Source organism: Pygoscelis adeliae, unplaced genomic scaffold (assembly GCF_000699105.1).
Source record: "Pygoscelis adeliae isolate BGI_AS28 unplaced genomic scaffold, ASM69910v1 Scaffold156, whole genome shotgun sequence".
In the NCBI taxonomy this organism is placed as follows: domain Eukaryota; kingdom Metazoa; phylum Chordata; class Aves; order Sphenisciformes; family Spheniscidae; genus Pygoscelis; species Pygoscelis adeliae.
Window position 1 is genome coordinate 4,135,260 of NW_008825016.1, and position 13,342 is coordinate 4,148,601.

A 13,342-nucleotide genomic window follows, 5' to 3' on the forward strand; every position below is an offset into this window, starting at 1 on the left:
TTCCATCCCCCTGATCATTTTTGTGGCCCTCTTCTGGACCCGCTCCAACAGGTCCGTGTCTTTCTTATGCTGAGGGCTCCAGAGCTGGACGCAGTACTCCAGGAGGGGTCTCACCAGAGCAGAGTAGAGGGGCAGAATCCCCTCCCTGGACCTGCTGGCCACACTTCTTTTGATGCAGCCCAGGATATGATTGGCCTTCTGGGCTGCGAGCGCACATTGCTGGCTCATGTTGCTCAAATTTGCACTCTAGTATCTTAAATCTTGAGAGAAAGGGGAGGGCTCCACAGTCATATTAGAACTTCCGCGCTTAGTGGAAGGTTCTATATTTTTATCTGCATTGAGAACCTTCTTTCTTTCTTTTGTTCTAAAAATAGCTATAGGTACCATATGCTGATGCTAGCACATAGTTTCCTCCTGCTGCTTTTCAATTACTGTTTCCAAGTCAGTTTGATGCTTGCACATGTAAACCTGATTCAGTTAAAGTGGGTATGTTCACTTTGAGTTTGTGCGTGAAAAAAAGTTTTCTTTGAAATCAGAAAAGCGTCCTTGTTTCTAGCTTGAGTACTGTAACTGAAGTGAGGCCTCCAAAACAGAGGCGTGTGTTGAGGTGGGAGAGGTTCCCTGAAATGCTCCAGCAGCAGGTGGTGATCTTTCTGGGAAGGTTTCAGAGACGACCCCTAACTCAGCTGTTTTGTCCAGATAAGTGGAAAATGAGAGTGACCCTCTGCTGCCTTTGTTTTGAAGCTTTTCCTCCTGTGATCCTTGCAACCCCATACCCACGTGGACTCCTGTTTCCAACCCTGAGGATAACTACCGCAGACCTGCCAGGGTGCAACCCTTGGCAATCCCTGCTTTACAAAGGCAGAATATCTGAATTGCTCCTGCGGTGTGACTCCTCTCTGCTGTCTGCATAATTGCTAAGCTTTGGGGTAGGGGGATGGAAAAAGGTGTTATTCTGATTTTTTTGAATGGGTCTAAAATAAGTGAATCTGGAAATGGAATCAACTTGATCAGGTCAGGAGCATCCATGGCATGCATGGAGGTGGAGAAAGATGGCAAGTGAAGCAATTGGCTTTGTCATGTCTCCCAACAGCATTCTTCAATTATCTTGCAGAATTCTTGCTTTTTCATGTAGAAATAGTATCATCTCTTCTTATTCTAGGCTCAGTAGTGTGACATTACTTTCTGTATCCAATCTTCTGTTATTTGATTGCCCACCATGACCTGCCTAAGCTGTCAAGAAAGCAATCTACAATTAAACTGGGTGTCTTTAATTTTTCTCTCTCATATTTTAGCTTGGCTTACACAACTGCACTGTAAATCAGTCCTGCCTCTTCCATAACATCTTTCATGCTGTTAACCACTGTCAAGCAAGTTTGACAGGTAAATGGAAGTCTCCAATAGCAAAGTTAGTTCCTGCAAGTTTTGTGAAAGTCAGTGGCAAGATTACAGAGACCTGGATGAGTGCCCCTTTCCCCCCAACTTGAACTAAATAGTTATCCGCTCCATTTGGTCTGCCAGGAGTCCACTGACGGTGTGTATGGCTCAGGATCACAACTGGAGGATGTGACAGGAGACTTGAAGGACATGGGAGGACAGGGACCAAAGGTATTGTGGAAGAAGGGAAGCTGGGGCTTGGCAAATCATTTGTGGAGGTGTGTGGCTCAGTCCATAGGAAATCCACTTTTGCTGGGCCTGCTGCTTGTAGAACACTTTTCTTCCTGTGGTTGTCTAGGTGATACAAACCTATTGCTCTTTGTTTTTATAAAATAAAGAATCTTGGTATTTATGTTTGTTCTCTGCAGCAGGTTTTGATTCATTGCAGTGATGATGAGTGAGTCCTATTGATTGTATCAGAATAACCAAGATCACATTTGGCTTCGGTTTTCCCAAGAGTTTAATTTTAGAAGAGTGGCCTCTTTCAAGCTGATTTCTCTCTTTCATACATGCAGTGTTACTCCATTACGGCTATCGGAGGTGCCAAGGATGAGCTTAATAATGTTTAATCCTTCTTGCTTAGAAACCAACAAAGAGAAACCTGTTTTAAGGAAATGAAGAAAATACCATTTTCTTTCACTTCTTCATGCTGCTCACAATAAAATGTAAAGCCTTCAGGATAAATTTTAACACAGGGAAATAAATAAATATTTGCACCACAAAAGGCAACTTTTATTACAAAGCTATGCTACTGACTACAGTTAGGCTCCTCTTTATGTAAGTTTAAAGAAATCGTACGAGTATGTGTAGAAGTAAGACTTAGCCCTAAGAGTTATTTTCTGCTTCATTAAGATGTTCTTTTCAATCTTATATCCCTTAAATTTCTCTTGAGAAGCACCTGAATCGTTTATGTTGGCCAGTATGCAAAGTAATATGCCTCCTCTCTTGCGGTGTCTATGTAGCCGTTATCCAAAAATAGTAAAGGTGATGAGCCAGGCTAGTTGTACTGGGAGGCAGATGAGATGCTCTTGTCTTGCTTTGCCATCAGTCTAGATTTTGCCATTTTCCTGGAAGTTTCCATTGTCAGTAGAGCAAAAACAATAATTCAGCTGACCAGACATAGATGTCTGTATTAGGTGGAGCTGAGTGGCTCTCTGGACTCTGTTGGTTGTGTTAATCAGATTTCTACTAACTGGAATGAGATCTTAAACACCTGTCTCATAGTTACCCAAATGTTTGTGTCTTAATATCGAATGGAGTCTACCCTAGGACCTTGATTCATTTCTCCACATGTAGGAGTGTAGTTAAATTTGAGTATTACTTGAGTTGCTGTAGAGTATCTGTGACATCTGTATGGGACTAGTCTGCTGAAGAGCTTTGCCGTCCTGGTCTGGCGTCGGGAGGCCTGATGGATTCACAGCAATACCTAATTGACACTAGATGCCCATGTTTAGGGAGATGAATTCTGTCCTGTGCGTCTACATGTGCGCTGGGTATCTAGGTTCCCAAAATAGTCTGTGGAGTCCTTGTAGTGGGGCTTAGTGGCCTGACCTTTTTAAAATACCTTCTCCCTCTACCTCTCCATTATCCAGAACTGAAAGATGTAGAGGGGTAGCTCAGGTGTGTATGTTTTTATGCTCAGGGCTGCAGCAGAGCAATCTGGAAACAAAAAATTCTTTTGCATGCCGTAATGGTAGCTCTTACTGTTCAACGCAACACTGGTATGGGAGCAGAAAGCAGTCAGATAGCTGGATGCAGAGAGAATGGAGGAAGCAGACCAGAACATGCTTGTGAACCGTAAGTAATGCAACATATACGTGCTTTGATATTTTAAGAATTTTGTGGCTTGGGGCAGAGTTTTGATCAGTCTGACATTTCATTTGAAGTAAAAATACTGATGTTTACTTAAAATGTGCATGCTGTGTATTATAGGAATGTGTCTGCTTGGTTAAGAGTTTGCTCTCCAGACTTTGGGACAGTGAAGTAGCGAGTAATGTGAAAACTTTATCTGCTGACTATGAGACCTAGCAAGTATTGCACGGACTGTAGCTTTATCAGCTGTACAGCTTGTTACTCATCTCCTTGAACTGTGAAGAGGACTGCTCACCACTGCAGTTCATCACCAGCATGGACAAGAAAATCCATGATGTGTTTTCTGGTTAGCTAATGTGAAATCCAATTTGTGGACATTTCTTCTTAAAGAAATATGGACTTTGATTATTCTGTTACTAAGATGCAATGTTTGAAACAATCGTATACAGAAAACAACTTTTACTTTTCTCAGGTCGCTGTACCAGATAGATGCAGCCTTCTTAAACCAAGACGTTATACCTTGGCACAGTTCCATAAAGAAATGGAATCAATGGCTGCGTGAGATGCAACGCATGCGGAACAGAAAATAGCTAAAATGAATGTAAGTATGTATGCTCCAACTTTGGTTTCCTTGAAAAGCAGTTTTGTAGCATCTTTGGAACAAGTTTTTGTTGCATTTTTTCCCCCCTCCCCATGTTTATTGTTGTCATTAGCATTACCCTCTGAAGGTTGTCTTTTAACTCCTATCATTGCTGTTACTTTGAAGCTTATAGGTTTTTAAAGACATGATGATAACTGTATATGCAGATTCTATTTTCTTGTACGGTTTTGTTGTTCTGCTGAAATGGATGAGAATTTCATTTCAGAGGATGAAAACATATTTTTGACTAATCATCAGCTCTACTGAGATGCTTGAATCTCTTGAATCTCTTGCCAGGACTTGTTTTTATTTATTTATTTCGCTTCCAAAATAAAAAACCGCTTTAATCACTTTGCAGTCCTTATACTGAACCTTGTGTACTGAACCATGCATCAGCATGCATGTCAGAGAAGCACTTCGCCATTTCATGGAAACTTTTTAGCAACAACCAAAAAAAAAAGAACATGTTCCCACGACAAGGAGACAAAAACTCACGTGTTATCTAAATATTAGATAGATTGCAACAACTGTTCTTGCAGGTGCATTTGGCATTTTGCATAATCACATTTGCATTTTGACAGATTTGTGCTCATGGTGTGAATCCCCTCTTCATTTTGCATCCCTAGACACTTGTGTTGTGTAGGACTGAGAATTGAGCATGCTTTTTCTTGTGACTGACTATCGAGCCTGTGATTTGCTCAGGGGGGCCCTATGCACTCCCATTTTAAGATAGTGCTGGCTACTGCAGAAGTTGCTAACTTGAGGTTCCAAACTGGTTTTTCTTTCTTTGTTTTAGTGCCAACTTGCAGATTTAAAAATGCTCTGATGTGACAAATAGTTATGCACGTCTCTGCATCTTATAAATAAATAAATATTGTGGTCACTGGTGCCCAGTGACAGGACCAGAGGCAGTGGGCACAACCTGAAACACAGGAGGTTCCCTCTGAACATCAGGAAACACTTTTTCACTGAGAGGGAGACCCAGCACTGGCACAGGCTGCCCGGGGAGGTTGTGGAGTCTCCATCCTTGGAGATAATCAAAAGCCATCCGTACATGGTCCTGGGCATCCAACTCTCAGTGGCGCTGCTTAAGCAGGAGGGTTAGACCAGATGACCTCCAGAGGTGCCTGCCAACCTCAACCAGTCTGTGATTCTGTGAAATACTATGTCAAAGATGCTAATTCTCACTGAAGCTAAATAAGATCACATCTTCCTTGTACAACAGTCAGAGACACTTTTGACCCAGGAGAAGCCGTTCATCTCTACTTTCTGTATCAAGGAAATTAGTTGTGAGAGCAGAACCTGATGGTCCTCAGCATGTCGATGGGGAAGGAAGCCCAGTGAATCTGAAGAACTCTTTACAATTGACTACGATACATTGTTCTATATATATAAAAGTCCTTTTCAGGAGGAGAAGCCTAACAAAACATTAACTAAATCTGCCAGTAAAGATTACATAAGTGAAATAGATGGCTGGAGGGATGCTGGCTTATGTTTAAAAATAAAGAGTGTTAGTGAAAGATTTCATTGCAAACTAATTTCTTCAGCTCCAATTTGCACTGCCTTGCTTGTTCTAGTACATGGGAATAAAAATCATGATACTTTTAGCAGATGTAAGTAGTCTATAAGAATAGAAATACCTTATTTCCATTTTGCTCCCTGATGAAAGAGTGCCTTGGCACACCTTTAGCCAGTTGAAGATTAACTATTGGAATGGCAAGACTTTGATTTAAAAGTTGCTCTCCTGCCCTCTAGTGTTACTGTACGAGTCTCGAATCAGCTGATGGATTTGTGTGTGTGTGTGTGTGTGTGAATTTCTGCTGTCTTTTGGAAAACTGAAAGCTTACAAATTGATCCTTAGTCTAAGTGGAAGATGACACTGGGAGATTAAGAGGCGTTTTGAGCTTTCAATAGTCACCTGCAGAGTTAAAACACTTTTTTTTTTTAATAATTATTATTGCATATTCTCTCTCTTCTTTCTTTTTTTTTTGGTGTTGTTTGTTTTAAAGCAGGATGGCTTTTGTAGTATATTTTCCACTGTAGGTCTAATAAATGTGTGAAGATATGTATTAGGTAGTGATTTTTTAAAAAATGTTTCGTATCATTAACTCTTCTATTGATCCAAATTGCTATATAAGTACCAAAGTAAAATACACTGTAGAATAGGTCTATCTTTAAAACTTCTATATGGAAGTAAAAAAATTAATTTTGGTGTTCTGATGCAAAAATAACTGTGAGTGAGTGTGTTATTTATCCATAATAACTAAGCTTGCCATTGGAGCATGGAGGGAAACTTGAGAACCTGACTGATGGCAACATCAGCAATAAAAGAAATTGTAGAGCACTTCTGAGTGAAGAACAGTAACTGGAAAAAAGCCTTCTGTTATAGTTGCTAGCTGAGATTATCGTATGAAAATGCAAGAACCAATAATGAAATTTTGTTCCTGTTGAAGCTAATGGGCCAAGATTTCACATCAGTGCTCTGAGGATGAAATTACTTCTCTTTTGGGGTGTTTGTTTTTTCAGCTGTGTTTTGGTTTGTCTTTTTTTTTTTTTTTGCACTTCTTTTTAAACACTCCTTTTAGAAGTTTTACCTTCTGTTTTTAGGGTGTGACTTGGGTTTTAACATATTTATCATCTTATCTCTTTTTCTTCAAATAAAAAATCAATAAGAATTATAACTATGTATTTTTAGTGGATGAAATAATAAAATGTGTACTCAAGTTCAGCACAGTGAACTCAAACTGGGCTGACAAAGACAGTACAGATACAAGCATTGGTGTCTGTGAAGTGTGGCCTCATCCATTTGCCTGGAGTCAATAGTCACGGCAATGCTCCACCCTTTACAAGTTCAGGCTCTTAGTTAGCCTCTTGTTTTGATGTGTTATTATTATTTTATTTAGTTAGTTAGGGTTTGCTGATGGAAAAATCCTGGTTAAGTTCAGGTCAAAGTAGTCACTTTGCATGAGGTTAACCATGGCTCCGTATGGTTTAATCTGGGTTTGCAAAAGTAATTGTAGTGATTGGAGACCTGCACCCATCCTGTCTTTAACGTTTCTCACGGATAACAAAAATGTTGTGATACAGTTCATGGTCTTCTCTAGCTTCATTTTTCTATGTAAGTACGTTTACTTATGCAGCTGTTACGCCTAGGATCTGGAGCTTCTCTTCTACTTGATTTCCAGATTCCCCTCTCCTTGCCTTTTACTCTCCCTCTCCAGTCTTTAGATATGGCTCAGTCTTTCCCTTTTTAGTGGTCCTACATGGCTCTCATCTGAAATAGCTAGCCAGCATTTAATAGCCTTTGAAATCCCCAAATGTAGACCCCAACTATTGCCAAAATAGATATTATGCCATGATATTTTTCACTGTGTAAATAATGTCAATATATGAATAATAGGACCAAATATTAATCGCATTTGTAACAATAGGCCCGACTGCAAAAAGAAGAGAATTCCATAGTAAGATGTTGTTAAAATAAAATGTCGTCAACAAATTTGTCCTCTAGATCTCCATAATATGTGCCACTGGAAGTTTTTGCAGATGTTTTTTTCTTGGTTTTTATTTTTGATAAACTGTAAAATAATCCTCCAGTCTTCAGCCAGACATTGGAAACTAGAACTTTACAATATGAAGGCTAAAGAGAAATGGCTAACCAAGACAGAGGAACACCGTGTTGCTCTCTCAGTTGGATTTTTGTGGACCCTTGCGAGGTTGAGCATTGGTACTGTCCTGCAGTAGAGAGGCAGGTTCATTTTAGTCTGGTTTATTTGGTGTTCTCACCTAACTCCCAACAAAAAGCAAAGATGCTGCAGAACAGCACTAGGGGTCACTGTTAAACGTGATTATAATGAGTCTTGGCACAGTTTATTTGCAAACAGCCTGTATTCCTCACATCGATATATTGACCGTTCCAAGACTTGGCCACATTTTATTTCTCTATTTTATTTCATCTGGAAAGGAGATAAACAAATGGATACCAAGATTTAACTGGGGGGGGGGATCTTCTGATTTGTGAGCCATCTTTATAAAGGCATAACTTCTGCTTTGCATTCTTCCATGCTCATTTGTCACAGCATGCAATGATCTTACAAGTAGTTTTAGTCTTTTTGTGCTGAGCAAACTGAGGTAAATGCCCCGTCTCAGTCTAGATTCATGGAACCAAACAGCAACTACTCCACAGTACCTGAAGTGCTACAGAGTCACATTAGTCAGCGGGGGCTGAGGATGCCTCTTCAAGAACCGGTACCTTTAGCTCCTGTTCAGCGTGGCTAAGCAGACAGAGCCCTATTCCTTGGGTATTTTATTTCTTAACAGTAATTAATGAATTCTTCACAAACATTTTAAGTTTGAAGATAATCTCCTCTTGTTTTTAGATTAATGAGAGATAAGAGTTGCATCAGCCTCAAGTCTTTGTCCTGAGTTGCATGGGAAATCAGAAAACTTTCTATAGCCTTTGTTATTTTCATCTTGTTTGGCATGTGAAGCTGCAGGCGCTGGCTTGTACTGTGAGGGCACACCTCTTTGAGTTATATGTCTTTCCGCAGCAATATCATACTCTGCGATCAAGATGTACTGCAGGGGAAGGCTGCAACCCTAGAAAGCATCTCTTCCAGCACGGACCCTTTTTGCTTGTGTATTGGGGGGAAGGGAGGGAAGAGACCTAGTGGGAGGCACAGCCTTTGCTGCTTTACAGTGCAACCACCTCTCTTCTGCTCCAGGACCACTGGTCTGGAGTAGGTGAAGTGCTGGTGCCGCTGTGATCAGTTGAGGCAGAGGTCAGATGAATGAGTTTTATGCATGAGACTTGACAGGTCTGCTTACAAAGTGCAAGAATATGTGCTTGCTGCACATGTCAGACAAGTGGCTCCTAAGCAGTGTTTTCCTCCGGTCTGTTCTGTTCCTGTTCAGCACTGAGGAGGGTGGAAGAATGGCACTGGGTATAAATGCTGATACGGGAAGCTTCAAGTAGCAACCTGGAGTGCTGAACAGCTGACTGTTTTTATTCTGATTTTAGAGACCTTTAAAGTGAAAATTAAATTAAAAGGGGGGGGAGGGGGGAAGGAGCCCCGCCCCAAAGTGTGTGCAATCTGTGATTGCTGCTGTGAGGAAAGCTGAAGCTGTGGCAAACTAGCTAGACCAGGGCTTTGCTATGATGCCTCTATTTTGTTTGCTGGTTAAGGTTGTGAGGCCACACAGTTATTATCATCTATCTGTCAGCTTGGATGTATTAGTTTTTAAAAGCTATATCCAATCAATGCAAATATTTTAGGGAATGTTTAGGCATCAGTGGGCAGAACTGTAATGATTTGGGCATTAAAGACTGGAAACAAGATGCAGGCAATCACAGCTTCAAGCACTTCCACAAATGTCTGCAGAGCAAAAACCTGGGTTTGATGGACAGCTTATAGGACCCTTAACTCATCTATGCTTGGAATTTTTATGTGGTAACACTGTGAATGACTTACCCTCAGACGGGAAAGAAACAACACTGTTGAGAGAAATAAATATGACAAGGAGGAGGGGGAAATAAATATGACAAGGAGGAAAAAAACCCTGAGGTTTCACCATAGATAGGAAGGAGATGGGAGAGTTGCCCGGGGACCTTCTAGAGTGAACGGAGGTATGTGTAGTGAATTTGGTCCTAGAAATGCTGCTAGTCTGTAATCCCTTAGCAATGTAATTCACTGCGCTCACAGAAGCTGAGGATACTTTTTCACTGCTTTTAGAAAACAGAGAAGTAACATTATTGTAGCTGTGTTGACTGGCTGCCTTTACTGTAGGAATGATTTAGGTTGTTTTATTTGAATCTATCTATGAGCTGGTGAAGAAAATGTCAGCATACTTCACTACTCATATTGATAACAAAAGAGCTTGTACCACAGGTGAAATTTTTCCTGGGCTAAGAATAAGTACCATGTTCTTGTACAACATATTCTTTCAAAGCAAGTCTCATGAGCATTGTGTTAACACACTTTTAAAATTGCTTAGTTTCATTTCTGCCTGTGGTATTTCTCAATTTATCCTAGCTCCCAATACTTGCAAGGAGATATGAGATATGCACATGTGTATACATACCTGCTCATCCCTTTCTACCAAAATAAATAAAAAAGAGAAGTCGGAGAGACCCTGAGCTGTGTTCCTCAGTGTATTAACCTAGATCATCTCACCTGTCCTTTAAGGGCCAGAGATATACATCCTGTCCTGATCTTCTGGGTTGCGGTCTGTGACAGATAAATGTCACAGAAAAGTAACAAATTCCATAGAATAATCTGCCTTCCTAATACACGCCTCACCAAAAAATATGGCAGGAACTGGAATGTTGCTCGTCGAGTTCAGACTTAATATCTCATTTGTTCCCATTTGGTTCCTTAGTAGATTCTATGCTTGCCTCAGGCAATAGCAACATGTTTCTTCATGATGAAATGTGATCAGTTATTTGGATGCTAGCTGTAAGAATGTAAGTGGCATTTCTGTTGGTTTCGCATGAGTCTTAAGAGGTACTTTTTTTCTAACTGCTGGCTTGATTGTTCTAGCCTCTAGATTAATGCACTCTTTCGGTAGCACAGCAAACCGGCCTGTTGTGTGTTACTGTTATATACTTTATGATTTTTGCTAACTGACTCACCTTTGGCATGCGTTCTGCCTCCCATTGGTTCTGGCAAAGCCAACACCAGTTGACTTCTTGACTGGACATCATTCAACTGATCTCATGGTGTGTACAAATCTTCGTATCTACCTGGACCTTGATCAAAACCTGCTTGGAGATCTTAAAGATCCAGGTGGTTATGGCTGGAGGGAGGGCCTGTGCAGCTGAGGAGCGACTTGCAGAGAGGTCCCAGGTTCTGTCTCTCATCACCAGCTTTCTCTAGTTTATATCAGACTTCATTTTTCAGTTGATACAGGGGATTAAATTGTACTCGCAAATGGCCAGTAAGGAATTCCCCTGGAGGAGGAAAGCTCCCGGCTGCCATAGAGCCAGTTTCTGCATGCTGTTCTTTTTCCATTCCTCCTGCCTGGCAGCGGCTGATAGGAAAGGACTGAAGCTGAGAAAAGGGGATCTCACTGAGCTTTATGTGGCTCGTTGGACCAAACTAAGTTACTCTCTCCTGCATTGGGATTATCACACTCTGACCTAAAGGTCTGGGAGGCAGGACCTGTTCAGAGGTGCTCTGTTTTCTTGTGTTCATTGTTAGGAGGGAGACCCTGACCCACAGCACCTCTGGCAGCATTTTCTATGGGCAGCGTAAATTACTTGGACACTCAGGATGCAGACTCAGCTAATATGCTTGCTTATGTTTCTGTTCAACAGTGCGGTAGGGACTTGTGAGACTGCACTTGTGATGTTGATTGTGGATGGGCATTAGGCCTCGTGCATGTTCAGGGTACTCCAGGCTTACTGCTCAAGGACATGTATTTGCTCTAGTAAGCACGGTTAACTCAGAGTATCCAAAATGTGTCAGTTACCATGGGTGAGTAGAGTCTGATGTGCCTGGGATAATGGTTTCGTTGTGCAAACAGAGCAGGGTTGCTCTGCACAAGAATCACAGGGAATGGTCACTGCATGTGTGCAGTTACGGTAGTTTAATCCCCAAAGCAGCAGGGTGAGAGCTGAAAGGAGTAGAGTTGATAGCCCTGCGTAAACACAAAACCACACATGGGCAGCTTTCTCTATCTTCCTGTCCAATCTCTCATATCTAAACAGCCTGTGCTCTCTTCTGAATGAACTCAGTCTGGTATCTGGGCTTTCAGTCGTAACGGACCCAACTAAGTTGAATTGTTTGGCCTTGCAGAAACCGAGGATTTGAAAACCACTTCCTAGAACTTCACATGTTCACCACAGTCACATTAACATGGTCACTCTCTGCAAGTGAGTCACAAGTAGCCAGACTTTAAAACAGCTATGCATTTCACTTCCGTGGGATAAAAATTCCTCATCTGGAGCCTAGAAAGAACATATTTTTGTGGTGTAAAGAGAAAACTGTCTTTTCCTCCACTGTTCAAGAGATCTGCTCAACAACGTGTTCCAAGAGACATGTGGAAAGATCTGCAAAGATCTCAGTCACTTTTGTGAACAATATGACTGTACTTAGTAATTTCCCAGTCTTTCTAAGGCCATTAAAATACCTTTTCCAACTTGTGAATGGTATATTGCTTTCTTCTGTGCAAATAAGTTTGTTTATTTCCTCAGTTGCATAATTGAGCCAAATTGTATTTCAAGTTAAACAGAAAGGCTTATTGGGGAGCAGCTTTAAAAGTAGTAGTGAATTCAAGTAAACTAGAAAAATCCAAGTGTTTTACTGAACTTATCAAAAGAGCTTTTTTAGTGAGAGAGAGAGAGAGAGAAAATTATGTTGACTGGACTACGCATGGTTCAAGGGAAAAAGTTTAATCTTAAAAGTTTAACCCAAAATATGCTTGGGAGCAGTGATTTGGCTGAAGCCTTCTCCAGACCACTGAGGTTGAAGAATAAATTCTAGAGCTGAAAAGGCAGGACATGACATGCACTCAGAGGTGCAGACTCCCCGTGAGCTTTTCTTTCAATAAATTAAAATGCAGTACTTGCCCCTCTCTAATTGTTAATCACACCTGTGCCAATATGTTTGCTTAAGTTTATTTCGCGCAGCTGCTGCAAGCTGGTGCCAAGATGGCAACCTAGCACTTCCAGCATGAAAAAAAGAGCTGAAAGAACTAGGAAGGTCTCGGATCTCCATGTAAGGCCCTGATCCTGCAGGCAGTGGGAGTTTTGTATATGAAGGGCTTGTAAAGTCAAGTCCTTTGCATGCTTTAACCTAATACAATTAGCCTACCCTTTGATTTTAGTGGCTTGAGCTGATTGCCATTACAAGTGTGGTCAGATGAACAACATTTTTAAAATGGAGGCAAACATCTTAATTCAAATTTGATTATCTAATTAAGATATAGAACCATATTTAGACAGCCAACAAAAGAAGGCTTGATTTTTTTGGTTTGCTTTCCATCTGAAAATGCTGGGTGCCTTTGAAAACAGGATATTTTATTTGGGCATCTAATTTAAACTTCCAAATATGAGATTTTTTTTTTTTCCCCAACTTCCAGGTGGGATTGGCATGTAGGCCATGTATCTTGTAGTGAGAATGTTCATTGCACAGAATGCACAGACCAAATATTTTGAACTCTGATGTCTACCTCTGACATTGGAGGTAAGACAGCATGCAAAATATTACTCTTCTTAGAAGACCCAATTACAAGCAAGATTTTAAAAAAGTGTATACATTTACAGACTCACAAGCAGGTGTTTATCATTCTGAGAAATGATAAACAAAAAAAAAAATTGTGTTTACAGTATAATAATTAGTTGCATTAGGATAATATGTTATATGATGGAAAAAATGTGCAAGCGTGCATCTATGCCAACCTCAGTCCTTTTCTCAGAAAGGTCAGAGGATAAAAGTATTATGCCCTGTCAGGCAG

The 13,342-nt window shown here is 40.8% G+C and overlaps 1 protein-coding gene across 1 annotated transcript in view; it reads right to left on the reverse strand.

Annotated features, from left to right (window-relative positions):
• Positions 1–13,342, reverse strand: part of LOC103918886 (uncharacterized protein C17orf105 homolog) — a 29,850-nt gene that overhangs the window by 804 nt on the left and 15,704 nt on the right. The gene's annotated exons all lie outside the window — the stretch shown is intronic.